The sequence below is a fragment of the Macaca mulatta genome, chromosome 2, assembly GCF_049350105.2.
Source record: "Macaca mulatta isolate MMU2019108-1 chromosome 2, T2T-MMU8v2.0, whole genome shotgun sequence".
NCBI classification, from domain to species: domain Eukaryota; kingdom Metazoa; phylum Chordata; class Mammalia; order Primates; family Cercopithecidae; genus Macaca; species Macaca mulatta.
This window is the reverse complement of record NC_133407.1, coordinates 95,575,255-95,598,702: the sequence shown is the minus strand read 5'-3', so window position 1 is coordinate 95,598,702 and position 23,448 is coordinate 95,575,255. Positions and strand designations below refer to the sequence as shown.

The 23,448-nt window shown below is 41.1% G+C and overlaps 1 protein-coding gene and 2 non-coding genes across 13 annotated transcripts in view; all 3 read right to left on the bottom strand.

The window, feature by feature from the left end:
* Positions 1-8,478: 8,478 nt before the first annotated feature.
* LOC106996975 (uncharacterized) overlaps positions 8,479-23,448 on the bottom strand; it is a 40,713-nt gene continuing 25,743 nt past the window's right edge. For 3 of the 11 annotated variants that reach the window (XR_013413678.1, XR_013413679.1, XR_013413680.1), the window contains 2 exons: positions 18,732-19,252; positions 14,123-14,460 (listed from right to left, as the gene is read on the bottom strand). The gene's annotated coding sequence lies outside the window, so the exon portion shown is untranslated. Of the gene's footprint in view, positions 9,291-12,178; positions 12,261-14,024; positions 14,461-18,551; positions 19,253-23,448 lie in introns of those variants that run through there. The other 8 variants (XR_013413676.1, XR_013413683.1, XR_013413684.1 and 5 more) reach the window with 8 other exon arrangements.
* LOC114676575 (small nucleolar RNA SNORA63) lies at positions 12,328-12,458 on the bottom strand. Its single transcript, XR_003727626.1, has one exon. It is a non-coding gene; the product is annotated as a small nucleolar RNA SNORA63 (small nucleolar RNA).
* On the bottom strand, positions 13,782-13,970 carry LOC114676644 (small nucleolar RNA SNORA81). The gene has a single exon (XR_003727691.2). It is a non-coding gene; the product is annotated as a small nucleolar RNA SNORA81 (small nucleolar RNA).

The window sequence follows — 23,448 nt, the reverse complement described above, 5'->3', positions numbered from 1 at the left end:
CACCTGTAATCCCAGCACTTTGGGAGGCTGAGGCAGGTAAATTACGAGGTCAGGAGTTCGAGACCAGCCTGACCAACAAACATAGTGAAACCTTGTCTTTACTAATAATACAAAAATTAGTTGGGTGTGATGGCATGCACCTGTAGTCCTAGCTACTCGGGAGGCTGAGGCAGGGGAATTGCTTGGACCCAGGAGACAGAGGTTGCAGTGGGCTGAGCTCACTGCACCACTGCACTCCAACCTGGGCTACAGAGTGAGACTCTGTCTTACAAAAAAAAAAAAAAAAAAAGAAGAGTGTGGAGAGGATAGCAGAGGGTCACATTTAATGGCATGCGAAAGGAGGCTTGGGAGTTAGAGAGGTGGGAGGAAGAAAGTGGGAATGGGGCCCTTGGAAGGGGAAATGTGGAGGAGGAAAGAGTGCCTTGTGCTACAAAGTTCAAGAAAGTACCAAAGGTGTCCTTGAATGGAGATAATGAATGATCCCCACCCTTGCTAAATAAAATCCACATTAATTAGCAGGTACTATAGGCTAAATATTTGTGCCCCATCCCCCACCCCACACATTCACATACTGAAATCCTAACCTCCACTGTGATGTGATTGGGATGTGGAGACTTTGGGAGGTGATTATGTATAAGGGTGGAGCCCTCATAAATTAGATAAGTTACCTTAGGAAAAAATACCTTGGAGAGCTCCCTTGTCCTTTCTGCCATAGAGGACAGGGGAGAAAATGTCCATCTATGAGGAAGTCAGACATGGAATCTGCCAGTGCCTTGATCTTGAACTTCTCGGCCCAGAAGAACTAAGAAATTGGGACCAAGAAGTGGGGATGTTGCTGTAACAAATATCTGAAAATGTAGAAGCAGTTTTGGATCTGGGTAAGGGGTAGGGGCTGGAAGAGTTTTGCAGTACCTGCTAGAAAAAGTTGATATTGATGTTGCAATGTAATGTCACAGGTAGACTAATGGTTGGCCTGCGTTGGTGGAATGAGCCATTGGATATTTGAGTCCAGGAAGGTTAGGAAGGCATCCCCTCAAGAGAATAAAACTGTCCCAGAGGCAACATCATCTTCTGGTTGGGGCTTATCATAAGTCTATTCAGTGCTGTGGGTGATATTCTCCTTTGATGCTCTGTTCCATTTCAGAGTGCAGTGGTTGGCAGTGATCATCAGAGGTATGGTGCAATGAGGTGCCAAGCTATCTGGCTACATCAGGTGTAAAGTGGGCAGCAGAAAGAATTTTACCAGCATGGCTATGTCTTATCTTGGAAAGTTCATAGGACAAAATATTGGAGATAATCAAACTTCCTGAGTAGAAAGAGAAAACATAATACATGTTCTGTTACATCAGGGAGCAACTAACAAGATTCTTGACTCTGAGCCTTTTAGAGTTCAGTACATGCTGCAAAGAGGTTGGATTTGTCTTTCCACTGACAATTTTTATTTTAAAAAAGGAAAAGCAGTGTTCATACTAAGTTTGCTTTTTTTTTCTAACAGTTGAGGCTTGAAAGCATGATGCAGCTGGAAACATTATTAAAATGTATTTTATGGTGTGCATATGTATGCATATACTTACATAATGTCCATATATCCCAAATTAATAAAAATGTTTGTGTTCATAAACATATGTAATGGAGACCTTTGCATCATTTTGATCTGTAGAACATAGACAAATGTTCTTATCCTACCTCAAAGTTCTATGTGTTTACTTATTATTTCTGTACATCATTTTCAGAAGAAAGGTTTGTTTCCATAATAAAAGTGAGCACTTTGGCTTATGTAGAACTTAGAAATAATTGTTAATTTTACAACTTAATATGTACTTCATGGTGAAATTTCTCATCCTAGAGATTCACAAGCAAGTAAAAACCAAATTCAGGCCAGTGGTGTTAACTAGTTGCTAAAATTTTATTTATTTTTATTTGTAACAAATCTTTTTCTTAAGGCCCAATTAATGGAAACAGAATCTTCATAGTTTAAGGGAAACTCAGAGATTTCTGCTCTTCTATTTATTTTATGGACTGGATAGCAAGATTTTACTTCTTGGAACTTAAGGAAGCTCCTCAGTGGTCCTTGGTCTAAAGAAATCTTTTACCACTAAAAGAGTATTATTCTAATGTTATATTGAGAATAATCATTAAATACTTGACCTAATAAATGTCTAACATACATTTTATTTTATGAATCTATTTTTTTCTTGCTGTAATGGGGACATTGTAAATCATGCATTTGCATTAATGACTTCTTTTTTTTTTTTTTTTTTTTTTTGAGAAGAAGTCTTGCTCTGTTGCCCAGGCTGGAGTGCAGTGGCGTGATTTCGGCTCACTTCAACTTCTGCTTCCTGGGTTCAAGCAATTCTTCTGCCTCTGCCTCCTGAGTAGCCGGGACTACAGGCATGTGCCACCATGCTTGGCTAATTTTTGAATTTTTAGTAGAGATGGGGTTTCACCATATTGGCCAGGCTGGTCTCTCGAACTCCTGACCTCGTGATCCGCCTGCCTTGGCCTCCCAAAGTGCTGGGATTACAGGCATGAGCCACTAAGCCTGGCCAATGACTTCTTTTAAACAAAGAAATACATATAATTTCAAACTAAACCAACCTATAAACCACTGTAGGCACCTGCAGATTGTATTACAGGTACTATAAACTCTGTTGGAGTCTTTGAAACCATTCTTCCCTTGTTTTGAAGAGTGGTGCACATTCTTAGCCAAATAGCTCTATGGTCCCATCCTATAAAATCCAAGATGCCTGACAGCCTTCGTTCGTTTCTTCTCATCTCCTTCCCCTTCAGTTCAACTGGCAGAGTTTTTCTCACAACTGATTATTTATCACAACTCATTCATAAAATACATTATTCATAATTAATAAAATTAATTATTTTATGAATGTATTTGTAAATTGTTAAAACATTTTAAGATGTTTTGTTTACTGTAGTCATGCCTTTGAAGGTACATAATTTTATGTTTGTATAAAACTATATTGTTTACAAAGCAAAAAAAAAAAAAAAAGGAAAAGAAAAAGCTGATAGACCCATTAAGTGACTGGTAAAGGTGATTCTGGTGAGGGCTCAAAAGGAAGCAAGGATTGCTGGAGAGACGGCCTCCATATTCTTATAGATACCTAGGTGATATGGTTTGGCTTTGTGTCCCCATCCGAATCTCTTGTTTAATTGTAATTTCCAGTGTTGGGGGAGGGACCTGGTGGGAGGTAGTTGGATCATGGGGGTAGTTTCCCCCTTGCCGTTCTAGTGATAGTGAGTGAGTTCTCATGAGATCTGATGGTTTAAAAGTGTGTGGCACCATATACACCATGGAATACTATGCAGCCATGAAAAAGGATGTGTTTATGTCCTTTGTAGGGACATGGATGCAGCTGGAAACCATCATTCTCAGCAAACTATAGCAAGAACAGAAAACCAAACACTGCATATTCTCACTCATAGGTGGGAACTGAACAATGAGATCTCCTGGACTCGGGAAGGGGAACATCACACACCAGGGCCTATTATGGGGAGGGGGGAGCAGGGAGGGATTGCATTGGGAGTTATACCTGATGTAAATGATGAGTTGATGGATGCTGATGAGTTGATGGGTGCAGCACACCAACATGGCACAAGTATACATATGTAACAAACCTGCACGTTGTTCACATGAACCCTAGAACTTAAAGTATAATTTAAAAAAAAAAGTGTATGACACTTCCCCTTTCACTCCTCTCCTGTTGCCATGTGAAGATGTGCTTGCTTCCTCTCCCACTTCCACCATGATTGTAAGTTTCCTGAGGCCTGTACAGCCTGCATAACTGTGAGTCAATTAAATCTCTCTTCTTTATTAACTACCCAGTCTCAGGTAGTTATTTATATCAAAGTGTGAATGGGCTAATGCACTAGATAAACATGAACAAATTTTTGGTAGAAAGATGGATGGCGCAGGTCATTCTGGTGAGGTATCAAATGGAAATGAGAAATATGTTACTGGAAACTTGAGGAAAGGTGGTCTGTAGTATAAAATGGCGAAGAATTGGACTGAATTGGGTTCATGTTCTACTGTTTTGCGGAAGGTAGAACTTGAGAGCAATGAAACTGGATATTTGACTGAGGAAATCTATAGGCAAAGTGTTGAAGGTGTGGCCTGGCTCCTCCTGACTACTTATAATAAAATGCCAGAAGAGAGAAATGACTTAAAGACAGAATTCTTAAGCAAAAAGCAAGCAGAATTTAAACAGTTGGAAAATTCCCAGCTATCCATATTGCAAAAAATGAGAAATGCCAAGCAACCATTTGAGAGGGAGATTAGAATGGAAGTGAATCATGAATTTAATTAGTCACGCCAGGAGAAAAATTAGCAGTTGAACTGACACCTAAGAAGAGTGTGTGGAGGGGAAGGAGATGGGAAGTAATGAAGGAAGGCTGTCAGACTTCTTGGATAGCCAAATGGGACCATTTGGCTAGGAATGTGCACTATTCAGGGACCATCAGAGCTGCCTTCTTGGTCTCAAAAGGGGGATCATTGGCTTGCTTTTGATAGGCCAGATTGCTAGGCCAGATTGCCTCTGCCCAAACCTGTGCCAGCTACCTAGTGGTCTGGGGACACAATCCCTGCCAAGTAGAGTTGTGAGGGCAGAACCACCACCTCAGTGGGACTGAATGGCAAGACCTTCTCCCCAGTGGACCTGGAGGGCAGAGCATCAAGCCAAAGAGAGTTATTCTTGAGCCTAGAGTTTGCCTTACAGTTTGGACATCCTTGAGGCCTGTTATAACTTTCCTCTTTCCTATTTCTCTTTGTGGAATGGAGATGTCCATCCTATGCCTGTCCTATTATTGTGTTTTGGAAGCACATAGCTTGTTTCAAGGTTTTACAGGTTCACAGTTAGAAAGCAATTTGCCTCAGCATGAATTGTACTTTGAGTCTCTCCCATATCTGATCTAGCTATTTAGATAGGACTTTAGATTTTAGACCATAGAGTTGATCTTAAGATCATACTATGGAATGAGTTAAGATTTTGGGGCTGTTAGGATGTAATCAATATACTTTGCGTGTGAGAAGGACACGAATTTGCTGTGGCCGGGGTGGAATGCTGTAGCCTGAATGTTTGTTTCCCCTGACCCTCCGAATTTATATGTTAAAATTCTAACCCTCAATGTGAGGGTTATTAGGAGGTGGGACTTTGGGGGGATGATTAGGTCATGAGGGTTGTACCCTAATGAATGTGATCAGTGCCCTTATAAAAGAGACCCGGGAGAGCTCCCTTGTCCCTTTCATTATGCGAGAACACAGGAAGAAGGTGGCCATCTATGAACCAGGAAGTGGGTCCTCACCAGACACTAAATCTGCTAGTGACTTGATCCTAGACTTCTCAGCCTCCAGAACTGTGAGAATAAATATCTATTGTTTGTAAGCCATCCAGTCTATGGTAATCTGTTACAGTAGCCCGAACACACTAAGACACAGGGCTGTAAAGGCTACTTAGTAAATTATGTACTTATACCTTTTCCTAATACAACATGTTAGGGTTTGTTTGCTGGTTTTGTTTAATTTTGATTTTTTTTTTTTTGAGGCAGAGTTTCACTCTTATTGCCCAGGATGGAGTGGCTCACCGCAACCTCTGCCTCCCGGGTTCAAGTGATTGTCCTGCCTCACCCTCCTGAGTAGCTGGGATTACAGTCACCCACCACCACGGCTGATTAATTTTTTATTTTTAGTAGAAACAAGGTTTCTCCATGTTGGTCAGGCTGGTCTCAAACTCCCGACCTCAGGTGATCCACCTGCCTTGGCCTCCCAAAGTGCTGGGATGACAGGCAAGAGCCACCATGCCTGGCCTGTTTTGATTTTTTGGCTCGTCTTTATGCAGCTCTCTCCACCTGTCTCCTATACTTTGTAGGGAATGGACTTCAGGGTAGATGCCATTTCCTGCAGCTTATTCATTGGATCTCCTTTTGCACATTTATTGACTGAAGGCAGTGATAACTTTTAATTGATATGATACTTCCAAGGAGTCTAGCATTTACCTTGCCACAGCAGCAGTTTTATGGTGAAGAAAATGGCAGGCATCAATACTGGGACTGAGAAAGGACAAGGACTCTTTCCCGAAATTCATTAACATATTATTTTCTAGGCGATACTATTTGGTAAAACATTCATTGCATGTCAGACAAGTTCTTTTAACAAATTATAAACTATGGTCAAGACAAAGCTTGATAATTTTTTTTTTTTTTTTTTTTTTTTGAGATGGAGTCTCGCTCTGTAGCCCAGGCTGGAGTACAGTGGTGCAATCTCAGCTCACTGCAAACTCTGCCTCCCCAGTTCAAGCAATTCTCCTGCCTCAGCCTCCCAAGTAGCTGGTACTACAGGCGCGAGCCACCACACCTGGCTAATTTTTGTATTTTTAGTAGAGATGGGGTTTTACCATGTTAGCCAGGTTGGTGTTGAACTGCTGACTTCAAGTGATCCACCTGCCTCAACCTCCCAAAGTGTTGGGATTACAGGTGTGAGCCACCACACCTGGCCCTTGATAAATAATTTGAGGGAGAAAAAATAAGAATCTGATGTCTGTCATCAAAACATGACACCACCAAATGCTGGAGAGGTGTGCAGCAACAGGACTCTGGTCCACTGCTTGTGGGAATATAATAGCACAGCCAAGCTGGAGGACAGTTTGGCAGTTTCTTACAAAACGAAGCATATTCTTACCATATGATCCAGCCATCACACTCCTTGGTTTTTACCCACTGGAACCGAAAAGTTATGTCTGCACAAAAACCTGTGCGTTGATGTTTATAGCAGCTTTATTCATAGTTGCCAAAGCTTGGAAGCAACATAGATGTCTTTCAGTAGCCAAATGGATAAACTGTAGTACATTCAAGCAATGCAGTATTATTCAATGTTAAAAAGAAATGAGCTTTGAAGTTACGAAAAGACATGGAGGAAGCTTAAGTGATATAAGTGAAAGATGCCAATCTGAAAAGGCTATATACTGTAGGATTCCAACTATAAGACATTCTGGAAAAGGGAAAACCACAGAGACAGTAAAAAGATCAGTGGTCAGCCGGGCACAGTGGCTCATGCCTGTAATCCCAGCACTTTGGGAGGCTGAGGCGGATGGATCACGAGGTCAGGAGATTGAGACCATCCTGGCTAACATGGTGAAACCCCGTCTTTACCAAAAATACAAAAATTAGCCAGCCGTGGTGGCGGGCACCTGTAGTCCCAGCTACTTGGGAGGCTGAGGCAGAAGAATCGCTTGAACCTGGGAGGCGGAGCTTGCAGTGAGCCGAGATCACGCCACGGCACTCCAGCCTAGGTGACAGAGCGAGACTCCGTCTCAAAGAAAACCAAAAAAAACAAAAAAAGAAAATCAGTGGTTGCCAGGGGTTGTGGGGAGGGATGAAATCGGTAGAGCAGAGGATTTTCAGGGCAGTGAAAATACTCTGTATGATGCTATAATGGTGGACAAATGTCATCATAAATTTCTCTAAACCCATAGAATGTACAACACCAAGAATGAACCCTAAGCTATGACTTTGAGTGATAATGACATGTCAATAGAGGTTCAGTGATTGTAACCCATGTACCATTCTGGTGTGGGATGTTGAAGTGTGGGAGACCGTGGGTGTGTGAGAACAGGGAGTGTATGGGAATTCTTTGTACTTTCTGCTCAGTGTTTCTGTTGGCCTGAAATGACTCTAAATAATAAAGCCTATTTTTTTTTAAAAAAAGATCACATTCGATGTCCATTTTTCTGTTATAGGACCCATTATATACACTCCGTGTTACTGTTATGGGAAAAAAACTCTACTGATTAATATTAGTCCATTAACATAGAGAACCTTGCTGTCATGTAACTACTTTGCGTGTACCAGAAGATTTTTGCCACACCAGAAGAGGGAGAAATCTCATGTTCAAATGCTTCCTTTTTCTCATAAGCAGCAGACAATGTTTGGCAGATGGTGCTAATGAACAACCTCACTGATCAGTCTTTGTGCTACTGCCAAGCAGCAGCTAACTTGGAACTTTAGTTGTTGTTGTTTTGAGACAAAGTGTTGCTCTGTCACCCAGGCTTGGAGTGCTGTGGTGTGATCTTGGCTCACTGCAACTTCTGCCTCCCAGGTTGAAGCAATGCTCCTGCCTCAGCCTCCCGAGTAGCTGGGATTACAGGCACGCACCACCATGCCCGGCTAATTTTGTATTTTTAGTAGACATGTTGGTCAGGCTGGTCTCGAACTCCTGACCTCAAGTGATCTGCCTGCCTGGGCCACCCAAAGTGCTGGGATTACAGACATGAGCCTCCATGCCCGGCCTGTGAGCCACCACACCCAGCCCAATTTTTTATTAAACCTTTTTATAAAAAGCCACATTTGTGTGTAATTTTGTAACTGGAATAAAATATTTACTACAGAGTACTATTTCATTTCATCTTCTTCCTTTGAAAATATGGAGTTATGGCAAAAAGTATGATTTTTAAGGAATAAGAACCAAATCACTTTAAAGAAAGAATACTTTATTGTAATTTATTGAACCTTTAATATACAATATGGCAAATTTTCTGGGATTTAACTCTAGGACATGATTGCTGCTGGTATTTAGCAAAAGGCTCCGGTTCACACCTAGCACTAATAAAATGCTTTTCTGAATAAAAACATAACACCAAACAAAATGAATTCAAATATTTTCTTTAAAAAATTATTTTAAAGTTTGTTCTATTCAGCCTAACACAATAAAGGGAGACACCATGGTTTAACATAATTAGCTGATTTTATACACCGCGTATCTTTAAGTCCACTTAATAACAAAGTAAGTATATTATTAAGTGATAGAGAACACTCAATATAGCGACTTTTACAGAACTAGGAAATCATTTTTTTTTTTTTTGAGACAGAGTCTTGGAAATACATTTCTAAGACAGATTTTTACAGACACTCATCTTTCATACCCAACCACAGGGTCTAACTCTAAAGAGGACAAAACCAATTACTTTGCTCTCAAGAGCTCATGACTAATGATAGTGTGAATCTATGCTATCAAAACCTGTGTTTCTCATCTGTTATGAGTACTCAGGCGAGATTCAAATATTCTCAAGGAAAGAAACACAGTACGCACTGTGATCGCCTGCTCAGCAACAGCCAGCACTGCATCCCAAACGATCTCATCCCAGGAATTACATGAGGCCAGCTGTGTACACCGGCATTTCCCCACTGTAGTACTGCAGAAGGTCTCAGTGTCACAAAGAATCCTTTTGTCTTCTTTAATATTTATGGTCACAGCTGTCTTCCCAAGTTGACCCCTACTGCCAGTTCTGAACAACAGAAAAAATATGAATCAGAATATTATTCAGCAAGTACTACATGAACTACTGAACAATCTGAGCTACTAGTTAATCATCGGTGGCTGTTTATTTGCCAGAATTATATGTAGAGTGCTTCTAAATGGAATACAAGATACTGATCAAAATATCTAGAGAAAAAGAAAAGGTTTTTTTGCAAAGTTAGTACAAAAGGAGTTAAGGCTCATCTGGCTGCGAAATGAACATTATTACTTATAAAGAGGATGAAAGTATTGGGTTTAGGGTAGTAAAATTAAAGCCCCTACCAAAGTGGGCCAGCCAAGAGTGGGTGTCATGTCAGTCTGGGACAGATGTGAACAGGCACAAAACAAAAGGAACAGTTATGAATCCATTCTGATACACTTTCAGAATTAACTACAGATGTCAGCTCTGAAATGTTCACTGTTGTTTACGACTATGCTGTCCAATAAACAGTCACTAGCCACATATGGCTATTTAAATTTAAATTAATTAAAATTAAATGAAATAGGCTGGGCACAGTGGCTCACACCTGTAATTCCAGCACTGTGGGAGGCCAAGGCGGGTGGATCACTTGAGGTCAGGAGTTCGAGAACAGCCTGGCCAATACGGTGAAACCCTGTCTCTACTAAAAATATGAAAATTAGCCAGGAGTGGTGGTGGGCACCTGTAATCCCAGCTACTCGGGAGGCTGAGGCAGGAGAATCGTTTGAACCCAGGAGGCGGAGGTTGTAGTGAGCCGGGATTGCGCCACTGCACTCCCGCCTGGGTGACAAGAACAAAACTCCATCTCAAAAAAAAAAAAAAAAAAAAAAGTTGCATTAAGCGCATTCCAATAGTCACATGTTATCTGCCACTCTTGTATTGGACAGTACAAATAGAGAACATTTCCATCACCACAGAAAGTTCTATTGGGTAGTTCTATTGGGAAACTTTTACCAGTAGAGGGAAATCTTGAAAAAATGTATTCTGGTAACCCATATTTATCACTCCTTTCTGCTCAGTTCATGTCACAGACTCTAACACAAATGACCAAAATATGTTTGCCACTACAGTTCTCTACTAAAATGGATCACACAACCAATCAAAAGTGTTCTTGCTGTAGGAACTTAAAATATCAAATAATCAGAACAAGAGAAAACCACACATGGAAATACTGATTCCTTCTTTATCCAAACGACCTGCTGTTTCACTTATAAATCTATGTCCGAAATCAGGCCCATGGCATTTCTGACCACCACTTGTTACCTACTCCTATGAACTACTACATTAAAAAAAATATAGTAACTCATTTTTATTGGTAACAAGGCATAGTTCAATTTATTTAGTGACAAAGTCAATATAACTAGGCTAGGATCAATATAAACTGTGACCAAAAAATGCTGAGAAAATTCCAACTATAGAGGAATCATCAAGAAAGCACAAGCTATGAGCAAACACGACTTTAAGACAGACTCATAGGTGAGTTAAAGACAACAAAATCTAATAGCATTATTGATTTTTCCCTGAAATATCAACGGTATATAAAGTCCAAAATCTGAGGAACATTTCACATTTGCTTTCCACTGTGTTCTGTCCAACCATGAGTCCTCCCAGGTACAATTTAAATATCATGTTACGAGGTGATAAAATTATTATCCTGATACATTTGCCTGGCTGACAAAATCACCTTGAAAAACAATACAGTCATGCGCTGGATAATGACATTTTGGTCAACTACAAATTGCATATACGATGGTGATGCCTTAAGATTATAATGGAGCTGAGAAATTCTTGTCACCTAGTGACTTCATAGCCATCGTAAAGTTATAGCCTAGTTACTTTATTTTTATTGTTTTGTTTTGTTTTTGTGACTGATTTTCGCTCTTGTTGCCCAGGCTGGAGTGCAATGGCACAATCTTGGCTCACCACAACCTCCGTCTCAAGCGATTCTCCTGCCTCAGCCTCCCAAGTAGCTGGGATTACAGGCATGCACCACCACGCCCAGCTAATTTTGTATTTTTAGTAGAGACAGGGTTTCTCCATGTTGATCAGGCTGGTCTCGAACTCCTGACTTCAGGCGATCCGCCTGCCTCGGCCTCCCAAAGTGCTGGGATTACAGGTGTGAGCCACTGCGCCTGGCAATTACTTTATTTTAAAAATAAATGTAGTATAGCCTATGTGCAGAGTGTTTATATATAAAGTCTACTGTAGTATACAGTAACGTTCTAGCCATTCACATCCACTCACCACTCACTCACTGACTCACGCAGAGCAACTTCCAGTCCTGCAAGCCTCACCCCTGTAAGTGCCCTATACAAGGGTGCTGTTTTTATCATTTATGATGTAGTTTTACTCTAACTTTTCTATGTCTAGATATACAGATACCATTGTGCTACAACTGCCTACAGTACTCAGTACAGAGGAGCAGCAGGCTATACCACATAGCCTAGGTTTGTAGTAGGCTACACCATCTACGTTTGTGTAAGTACACTCTGTGATCTGTCAGAACACACATCCCAGTTGTTTAGTGACACATAACTGTGTATGAATTTATTTCACCAGAATAAAAACAAGGAATTCAAAGATGTCAAATAATCAAATGAGAATATAGTTTTCACAAGCAGTGGGCAGATCACAGTTGATGATCAGTATACACACTACTAAACATAAAAATCAAGAGCCTCAGATATGATAGTATATAAATTATGTTTCAAAAAGCAACTGCTGCACACTCTTCTAGGCCACAAGAGTAATGACCTATATATAACAGCACAGTTCACTGTGGAGTGTGATCTTCATGCCCCTACAACTTCAGCTGGCAAAGTCTACTATAAACTTTCCCCCTAAACCAACTTTTGCTAGAGAGATACTGTCATTAAATAAGGAATTAGAATACTTACCAACAAGTCAGTAGCAGTCAAAATATGGTTTGTCCTTTATCTGAATTTCCTCCTGACAATGTTTTCTTCCTTCTGTCACTACCTGCAAAACACCACCAACCCCTCATTCTCAAGAGTCATTTGTCAAGTCAGTACTTAAACAGGTGAACATGTATGAGACCAGACATCCCTGCAGCTAGAGCACCATGGCAGACAGGGCTTGAAAGGTAACAGTTTTATTTTGAGCAGGGGTCAAAGACAATGCAGCACTTCACAGCTACAATGTAACTAGATCCTGCCTCAGTTTACTAAGAAAATACAGTGGACCCTTGAAGGAAATGGGTCTGAACTGGGCAGGACCACTTAAGTGGCTTCTCTTCTGCCCCTGCCACCCTTTAGACAGCAAGACTAACTCTCCTCTCTCTCCTCCTCCTTAGCCTACTTGACATGAACATGAGGAAGATGAAGGCCTTTATGGTGATCCACTTCCACCTAATGAAGAGTAAATGTATTTTCTCTTCCTTATGGTTTTCTTAATAACATTTTCTTTTCTCTAGCTTACTTTATTATAAGAATACAGTATATCCACTTTGAGAGGCCGAGATGGGTGGATCACGAGGTCAGGAGATCGAGACCATCCTGGCTAACATGGTGAAACCCCGTCTCTACTAAAAAATACAAAAAACTAGCCGGGCGAGGTGGCGGGAGCCTGTAGTCCCAGCTACTTGGGAGGCTGAGGCAGGAGAATGGCGTAAACCTGGGAGGCGGAGCCTGCAGTGAGCTGAGATCTGGCCACTGTACTCCAGCCTGGGCGACAGAGCGAGACTCCGTCTCAAAAAAAAAAAAAAAAGAATACAGTATATCATACATATAACATACAAAATATGTGTTTAATCAACTGTTATTAGTAGGGCTTCTGGTCAATATTAAGCTGTTAGTCGTAAAGTTTTTGGGGAGTCAAAAATTATCTGCAGATTTTTGACTGTATCGGGGCTGGTACCCCTAATCAGGTTGTTCAAGGCTCAACTATAATCAGATATTAATAGCATCCTAATTAGCAATACTAAGGAAGAGCAGCTCTTACCACACCAGAAACTGGCATGCTTTTTCTTAGAAGCCAGGATACCTTTCACTCTGTGTTCTACAAGGAACAACCTGACTGGTCAATCTCTCGTCATTAAGAGCATACAATTTCTTTCCTTACAGTATTTCCAAGAGGAAAATGTTAATTCATGTCAGAGTTGGAATAAAAAGTCATTTGATTTCTACACCTCATCCCTACCACTGGAAGAGAATAGTTATTCATTGATTTTACTAATTCTGCCTAAATATAGATATTACTGTACCAGATCTTATAACAAAGTACCCTGTTTTAAAAAAGAGGTTCAACTCAGGCTGGGCATGGTGGCTCACGCCTGTAATCCCAGCACTTCGGGAGGCCAAGGTGGGCAGATCAGCTGAGTTTAGGAGTTCGACGCCAGCCTGGCCAACATGGTGAAACCCTGTCTCTACTAAAAATACAAAAAATTAGACAGGCATGGTGGTGGGCACCTGTGAGCCCAGCTACTCGGGAGGCTGAGGCAGGAGAATCACTTGAACCTGGGAGGTGGAGACTGCAGTGAGCTGAGATTGCGCCACTACACTCCAGCCTGGGTGACAGAGTGAGACTCCGTCTAAAAAAAAAGGTTCAACTCAATTTTTCTCTTTGGTACAGTTCTTTTTTCTTCTTGGGTTTTCTCTGATAGCTTTATTACAAATGCTAAGACATGATACTAGTTTCTGGAATTTTAGTAGAGAGCTTAAACAAGAAGGTAAATTTTAAATCCCTGGCTATGGTTTTTATGTATATCAATTAGAAAAACATTACCCTCTTTCAAAATTATTGTAAAACATTGACTCCTTCAAGGGCCAATTCTTCCTTCTTCACCAGAATGTGAAATAGATATGTCATGAACTTCTTGGTAATTTCCAACATATTAATATTGAGGCAGAAAGCAACACAATCTTTAAAAAGAGACAGTAACTGACCAGGCTAAGTGGTTCACGCCTGTAATCCCAGCACTTTAGAAGGCCGAGGCAGGTGGATCACTTGAGGTCAGAAGTTCGAGACCAGCCTGGCCAACAAGGCAAAACCAGGTCTCTACCAAAAATACAAAAATTAGCTGGGCATGGTAGCACACGCCTGTACTCCCAGCTACTACTCGGGAGGCTGAGGCAAGATAATCGCTTGAATCCGAGTGGCGGAGATTGTAGTGATCTCAGATAGTGCTGCTGCACTCCAGCCTGGGCGATGAAGTGAGACTCTGAAAAAAAAAACGACAATGACTAATTATGTTGACAAATCAATTAAGCAGATGTAATAGTTTCATAACAATACTTAGAGAAATAATGTTTGAGACCAAGCGTCCATGTCTTACTATAGAACTGAGTGAGACAGAGATTGTGGGAAACAATTGCTTTCAGCAGGGAACAAGGACAACATAGCACTTCACAGCTATGTTGTAACAATGAATCCAACCTGCCAGCTGGAGAAAACTCATGTGCACAAGAGTACTTGTATTTAATTTCTAGTAAATCTCATGGATTTGATCCTTAATTCCTTGGTTCAACATTTTTATCTGCTTCATCCAAAACAACCTGATCCTTTTGAAAAGTTAGAAGAAAATGTTTCACTTAAGTGTGAGTTGGACCTTGTGATTTCCTTCCTAATAGTACAGTGTGGAAGGAGGGTGGAAGAGTAACTTTCCAGCACAGAACCCTTTCCAGTGCTACCTCAGCCATGTAATTAAGGTCAACAGCAACCATCATAACTCTCAATCTGATGTGACGAGAATCACACATTAGGCCGGGTGCGGTGGCTCACGCCTGTAATCCCAATGCTTTGGGAGGCCGAGGCAGGCGGATCACCTGAGGTCGGGAGTTCGAGACCAGCCTGACCAACACGGAGAAACCCCACACTAAAATTACAAAATTAGCCAGGCATGTGCCCCAGCTACTCAGGAGGCTGAGGCAGGAGAATTGCTTGAACCCACGAGGTGGAGGTTGCAGTGAGCCAAGATTGCACCATTGCACTCCAGCCTGGGCAACAAGAGCGAAACTCCATCTCAAAAAAAAAAAAAAAAAAAGAGAGAGAGAGAGAATCACACTTTACATCTGTGGTTCTCTTTCCCAAAGCCCCAAATTCAAGTCTAATCCAGAGGAAAACATCAGTCAATTCTAACAGAAAGATATCCTACAAAATACCTGAATACTACTCCTCCAAACCGTCAAGGTCACCAAAAATAGGAAAAATCTGAGAAACTGTCACAGCCTAGAGGGGTCTAAAGAGACATGACAGCAAAATGGAATGTGGTATCCTGGATAAGATTCTGGAACAGAAAAAGTACTTTACATAAAAACTAAGAAAACATGAATAAATTGTGGACTTTAGTTCATAATAACCCATCAATGTTGGTTCATTAATTGTATCATACTGGTTGGGTGCAGTGGCTCACGCCTGTAATCCCAGCACTTTGGGAGGCCAAGGCAGGTAGATCACAAGGTCAGGAGTTCAAGAGCAGCCTGGCCAATATGGCGAAACCCTGTCTCTACTTAAAATACAAAAACTAGTTGGCCATGGTGGCACACATCTGTAGTCCCAGCTTCTCGGGAGGCTAAGGCAGGAGAATCGCTTGAACCCAGGAGGCGGAGGATGCAGTGAGCCGAGATCGTGCCACTGCACTCCAGCCTGGGCAACAGAGAATGCCTCCATCTCAAAAAAAAAAAAAAAAAAAAAAAATTGTAGCATACTAACCATAATATAATTACACCACAAATTTACCATACTAACGTAAAATGTTAATAACATATAATAGCATCCAAGGTATATGGGAACTCTTTGTACTATCTTGTCTGTAAACCTGTAACTTTTTTCTGGAAACCTAAAGCCATTTAAAAAATAAAATAAACTCTATTTTTCAAAAGTCTTAGTATCATTTCTAGATATTCATGTGTAGCAACTTGCTTCATTAGGTTATTTTCCCTCCCATACCCTAAACATCACTAGCTAAAAAAATGTCCTAGGAAAAATCAAAATAGACATTTTCTACATTATTCTTCTGTGTTTAAGATGTATAAATAGTGAATAAGCTCTGCATTTACATCTCCAGGGCAAGTTGTTCTGATATGTATTCACTATTCACTGGTTATCATTCACTTTAAAGATAATTATCTTTCCAATAGGAAACCATGACTTATATAGCCATGATCTTAATGAAGCCTATCGCTTTGTTAAAACAAGCTTTACTTCATAGCTAATATAGCAGTGAGCTTTGAAAACAGGTAGCATGCACATATCACAAATGACAAAGATTCCCAACTCATAACACATCACTGCGGTTTTCATGTTGCACACTGCATTTAAACTTGACAATAGTGAACAGAAAAGGCATGGATCCTAGTCTACCCAGAAAGAAAGCTTCAGTTTGTCAATTGGTTGAGATACAGACCTACAAAACATACCTGCAACCCTAGTTTCTGTTTAATTTGAAACAAAAACTCCCTCTATGCAAGTCCAATAGTTAACAAGAAGGTTCTGAATGGATGACTTTATACTAAGTCTTAAGTATAAAGTTTTATATTTTTATAAAACCAAAAGTATCTGGGAAGTCGGGTCTCCCTGAGGGCAGACCTTAACCAGTGACTAGGTAGAGACGTACACACCAGCTTGCTGGTTCTCTGGTAAGGACAACTCCAAGGATTGACCATGTACCCTGACTTAGAGTTCAACAGGATTGAGTTACCTCGAGGGGAACAGGCTTAGAGCAGCTTGCTCTGTGGCCTTCCTTCCCTTTCTATTCTATTTCCCTATTTCCCTGCGATTTTTTCCTGGAAACTTTCTAATTATTTGCACAGGAATTCCTGTCTTAGGGTTTACTTCTGGGACCCTAAGACACATGATATAATAAGTATTTTTTAAACGGATGACTCTTATCTTTAAAAGCAGTGTAACTTACTACTTTTTTGACATATTCTGATGTAAAAGATAAAGTCACTTTGCCACTGCTGAATGTAAACAGAGAAAACTGATTTGGAAAATTTTTAAAATTCAAATTTAAATATGAAAGACATTCATCCTTTACCCCGTGATACGTGCTACAGATTATTTTCTCCCAATCCAGTGTTTTTTCAGTTGTCTTCTGACTTTATGATGTATTTGTCATGCCATTTGTTTTATGTGGTCAAATTTATCAACTTTTTATTTTATTGCTTATGGGTTTTTGAGTCATAGTTAGAAAGCCTTTTTCTTTCAGTACTTGTATTGTTTCATTTTTCACATTTAGATCCCTGATCCATTTAGACTTTATTTTTGTTATGCTATGAGGTGTAGATCTAATTTTATCTTTTTCCAAATGGCCAACCAGTTGGCCCAGCTCTGTGTATCACAAAGCCCAACTCTGCTCCAATGATATGTGATACCACCTTTAACTTTCCATGTGCACTTGGGGTTACTTCTGGATTTTCTATTCTATTCTACTTGTCTTTTTCTATTATTCACACACTAGTTCCACGTCTTAATTACAGAGACTTTGTAACCTCTATAGTCATAACACCTCTATGACTGCCTTCATAACCTGTATAACACAGTTTTAATTACAGAAACTAAAGACAAAAATAACTGTAAACCAATATTGAACTCTGGATAGTTGGTCTGTTTTTCACAGTGGTACGGGTTAGCGATTTTGAATCAACTTTTTGTACACGATTGAGCAAAGAAGTGAATATCTTGTGGATAAGGACAACCAGCTTTCTCACTCTCAGAAAACAGTAACAATTACAGAAAGGGCAGATCTGATTGAACCCTGAGATGATGCACTGGAACTGAGGTAACAGTATGAACTCAGCTGTTTTTTTAAACATACATGTAGATAGATATAAAACAGATATAGATGTACCTGGATTGATGCGTGTATGGATGTGTGTGGGGAGAGTGTGTGTACATATATATGTATACATATGTACATACACACACATATACACATAACGTGTGTGTGCATATATATGTATATACACACATATAAATATACACATAAAGTTTCCTAGCGTTTGTCTGCTGAGACAGTCTAGAAGTAATGGCATCCTAGTAGCAACGAATACAACCTACAACCCAGATACGGCTATAAAATAACATTCTCCAAAAAAAGGAATCAGGATTCTTTGGAGAAACGTCTGATTCCAAGGCAGGAGCTAAGTACAAGATGAGCCTGGAACATCCTGTGCCCTTAAACAGGGAATGACGGGGACATGTTAAAAGGACACGGGAACCAGAAGTAAACAAATGAATAAACGGAGGAGAAAGGAAAGTGCTTCCTTACTTTAAAAAAATAGAAACAAAAAAACATTCTGTAGCTCGTGCCCTGTAGGGGCGGGGGAAAGACAGAGGCCTGGCTGCAGAACGACGCCCTCTGGAAGGGGGACTGGAAGCCGAATCCCCTGACAAGCGGATGCCGTCCCGTCCTCCCGCTCGAGCCTCGTTCTCCCTTCACCCCTCCCCCGCCCCCACGCACCGATCGACCGCCGCTTTATGCCCCGTCACCTTGGCAACAGCAGCGGGCTCAGGCAGTGCCGCCACCAGTTTCTTGCAGCCGCGAGCAACACTGACGGTGCAGAGGCTGCCGCCATGTCCCCGGGGCCCGGTCGCTTGTTCAAGTGCGGCTGCGTCTCCGCTGTCGTCCACATCACCTCCGTTCTGTGTGAAAGCCTCTTGTCCTCCTCTGGCCACCGTCCAGGTCTGAACCAAGAAATGAGCCAATCCCAGCGAGGCATTCGGGTGGGGGCGTCACCGTTGAAACCACTCGGCTACAATCTGCCAATCGGACTCGTGCCCGCGGGGTGTGGTCCCGGCCCCCGGGGCCCTGGGGGTTTGCATCTACTCCCGGGCGGTGTTAGGGGCTGGGAGGATCTGCTCTGTCCCCAGCCTCCTCAGGCCCTGGATGTCCCTATCGCTGTTTCCGCGCATGAACTGCAAGGGCCCACCCTCTCGCAGGCTCCAGGACAAGAAACTCTCTTCTTGACCTTCGATCTTTAGAGCACTGAGGTGAAGAAAGGGGCGGGAGACTGTCGTAGGATACAAAGGAGTGGAGAATAAAACAATGCAAAATTGTATAACATTTTCGAAATGTTAAAAAAAAAAAAAAAAAGCATGAAGAAATCCTCTTAACCGTCTCAAAACTGAAATCACTGAATATCTTAAAAATGAACAAAAAAAAAAAAAAAAAAGAGAGAAAGCGCTGCATATTAGTAGTACCTGTGGGATATACCAATGCAGTGCTTTTAAAAATTCAAAATAAAAGTAAATTAAATAATTTAGAAAAAAATAGCAAGGTAAACCTAAGAGAAGCAGAAAGAAGGAATTCGTAAGAATAAAAGAAGAAAATAAAAAGTAGAAATGGGAATGGGAATACTAATAAGCAAGAGATTTGAAAAAGGCAACAATAGGGTGGTTGGCTCAAGAAAGAAAGAGGAGCATCTCAAAATACAAAATGATAAAGGAGAAATAACCATAGATACAGGAAAACTTAAAAGAATTGCATGATCAGTCAGTTCTGTGTAATAAATTTGAAAACTTGAATGAAATGGACAAAATTCCAAGAAAATATAATTTACCAAAACATTCTAGAGATAGAAATTCTAAGTAGACCAATTACCATGGAAGAAATAGATGTTGGCCGGGCGCGGTGGCTCATGCCTGTAATCCCAGCATTTTGAGAGGCGGAGGTGGGCAGATCACCCGAGGTCAGGAGTTTGAAACCAGCCTGACCAACATGGAGAAACCCTGCCTCTACTAAAAATACAAAATTAGCCGAGCGTCGTGGCACATGCCTGTAATCCTAGCTACTCGGGAGGCTGAGTCAGGAGAATCGGTTGAACCCGGGAGACGGAGGTTGCTGTGAGCTGAGATTGTGCCATTGCACTCCAGCCTGGGCAACAAGAGCGAAACTCGGTCTCAAAAAACAAGAAAAAAAAAAAAAAAAAAAAAAAAGAAATAGATGTTAGAGAACTGCGTATCTCCATAGCTAAATCCACAGAAGCACCAGGCCCAAATTATTTCATAGGATAATTCTACTGTGAAAATTTAAGGAACAGAGAGTTGGTTGCTGTTGATTCTGCCTTAAGCACAGAAAAAAAAAAAAAGGAAGCATTTCAAATTCTATTTATGAAGTGAGCGTAACACTTATACCAAAATCTCACAAAACACCCATCTAGCATATACATATACACTGACCATAGAAATTCTTACTCATGGCTGAGCGTGGTGGCTAACGCCTGTAATGCTAGCACTTTGGGAGGCCAAGGCGGACAGATCACCTGAGGTCAGGAGTTCAGGACTATCTTGGCCAACATGGTGAAACCCTGTCTCTACTAAAAATACAAAAATTAGCCAGGCATGGTGGTGTGTGCCTGTAATCTCAGCTACCCGGGAGGCTGAAGCAGGAGAATCGCTGGAACCCGGGAGGTGGAGGCTGCAGTGAGCCAAGATCACACCACTGCACTCCAGCCTGGGAGACAGAGCAAGACTCCATATCTAAAAAATAAAAATAAAAAAAATTCGTACTCATGAATATTACTGGAAAAATCCTAAATCAAATAAAAATTATAATAAAGTATTTCTATTTTACTAGAAATAGCCGGGTACAGTGGCTTGTGCCTGTAGTCCCAGCTACTTGCGAGGCTGAAATGGGAGGATCCCTTGAGCCCAGGAGTTTGAGGCCAGCCTGGGCAATGTAGTGAGACCTCCTGTCTCTAAATATCATTATAAAGAAAAAGAAAAATTTGTCATTTCCAAAATGCAAAAAAGGTGTTTGATAAAATTCAACATACATTCTTGATTTTTAAAAAAAACTTTTAAAATTCAGCAAATGATGTTGACACAACTAGGTAGCCGTCTAGAAAAAGTAAAGTTGGATCCCAACTCAAACTCATACCTCACATCAAAATAAATTCCAGATAAAGAGTAAATGGAAAAAACGAAGTATAAGTGTACTTCATTAAATCCTGATACATTCTGTAGCACAGGAAATTTTATAAAGCAATACCCAAAACCTTTTTCTCCCCTATAGTTTCAATTATATATCTTTTAAAAAAAAGTTAGTGATGTCCTAGAGTTTTCCTCTATCCTTCATACTTCTTACTCCGACAGAGATGGAGTCTTCCTCTGTTGCCCAGGCTGGAGTGCAGTGGCTCGATCTCGGCTCACTACAACCTCCGCCTCCCGGGTTCACGCCATTCTCCTGCCTCGGCCTCCTGAGTAGCTGGGACTATAGGTGCCCGCCACCATGCTCAGCTAATTTTTTGTATTTTTAGTAGAGACAGGGTTTCATCGTGTTAGCCAGGATGGTCTCAATCTCCTGACCTCATGATCCACCCGCCTCAGCCTCCCAAAGTGCTAGGATTACAGGTGTGAGCCACCGCGCCCAGCCCCTTCATACTTCTTAGGTGGGACCCCTTGTAACCAAAGAAGATTAACCATAGAAAAACAAACAGAAGTTTATTAACATAACGTGTGTGAAATAAAATTTATAGGAGGTGACTGATTTAAATTGAGCTTCTTCGCTATGCCCAATAGACCAAACCAAAATGAAATCACACTCAAGTTCCATGCTACCAAGCTGAAACTAAGTTGTTTATCTGACTTTTTGAGAAATCAAGAGAGAAAAAGGGGGTAGGGGAGAGGCAGGAGGGAGGGAGGGGGAGAGAGAGAGGGAGGGGGGGAGAGAGAGAGGGAGGGGGGGAGAGAGAGAGGGAGGGGGTGGGGGAGAGAGAGAGAGAGAGAGAGAGAGAGAGAAATAGCCAAATTCCCAAACAGGCCAGTTTTAGCTACCATGATAAAAAAAAGTCTCTTCTGCTTTAACCTTTAACTTTGAAATGATCAATCCATTTTTTCTCTGTTTCTGCTTTCCTTAGAAACAGAGGAAAACCAACATTTCTTCCTATAAAACCAGCTCCTTCTGCTCAGTTCATCAGAACATCCATTCTATTTTATAGATTGAAATGTTGCCTGATTCTGGAATTGCAAATAAAAGCTAATTAAGATCTTTAAACTAAATTTGTTGTAATTTTGTCTTATGACATATGTATCCTAGTCTATATGTGGGAGATATCCAGGGAAAAATGAGTAACTCTCAAAGAGAGTTACTTGGTTTGGTGCTGTCCTTGCAATAGTGATTGAGTTCTCATGAAATCTGGTTGTTTAAAAGTGTGTGGCACCTCCCTCCTTGCTTAGAATTCAAGCTTAAATACCATCTTCAGCTGAAATAAAAAAAGAATGGTGTTGGGGAGGCCAGTTATAGAGAGGTGATCAGGAAAAGTATGGCAAACAAGAGTAAGGTCTGTTATGCAGATTTAAGTTGATACCTTTTCCATCAATGAGAAGTTTTGTTTTTTAATGATTTAATTATCCTTGTCTTCCTGGTTCAGAGAAGGAAGACACCCTTACAAATGGAGATTGTTCTTTGTAAGTGTGAATTGCCCTTCCAAGAGGTGATACAGTTTGGATCTTTGTCCCCTCCAGTCTCATATTGAGATGTAATCGCCAGTATTACAGGTGTGGCCTGGTGGGAGGTGTTTGGGTCAATCATAGGGGCAGATCTCTCATGAATGGCCTGGTGCTGTCCTTGCAAAAGTGAGTGAATTCTCGTGAGGTCTGGTTTTTCAAAAGTGTGTGGCACCGACCGGGTGTGGTGACTCACGCCTGTAATCCCAGCACTTTGGGAGGTCGAGGCAGATGGATCACCTGAGGTCAGGAGTTCAAGACCAGCCTAACTAACATGGAGAAACCCTGTCTCTTCTAAAAATGCAAAATTTGCCAAGTGTGATGGTGCATGCCTGTAATCCCAGCTACTCGGGAGGCCGAGGCAGAAGAATCACTTGAACCCAGTAGGTGGAGGTTGCAGTGAGCCGAGATTGTGCCATTGCACTCCAGCCTGGGCAACAAGAGCGAAACTCTGTCTCTTAAACAAAACAAAACAAAACAAAAAAATGTGTGGCACCTCCTTCCTCTTTTTCTTGCTCCCTCTCTAGGTGACACTGCCTGCTCTCCCTTTGCCTTCTACCATTATTCTAAGCTTCTGAAGCCCTTAGCAGAAGCAGATGCCAGCACTATGCTTCCTGTAAAGTCTGCAGAACTCTGAGCTGATTAAACCTCTTTTCTTTATGAATTACTCAGTCCCAGGTATTCCTTTATAGCAACACAAGAATGGCATAACACAAGAGGGTAAATTTTACTCTTGTTTTCAGAGGTTGTCTTGTGTCTG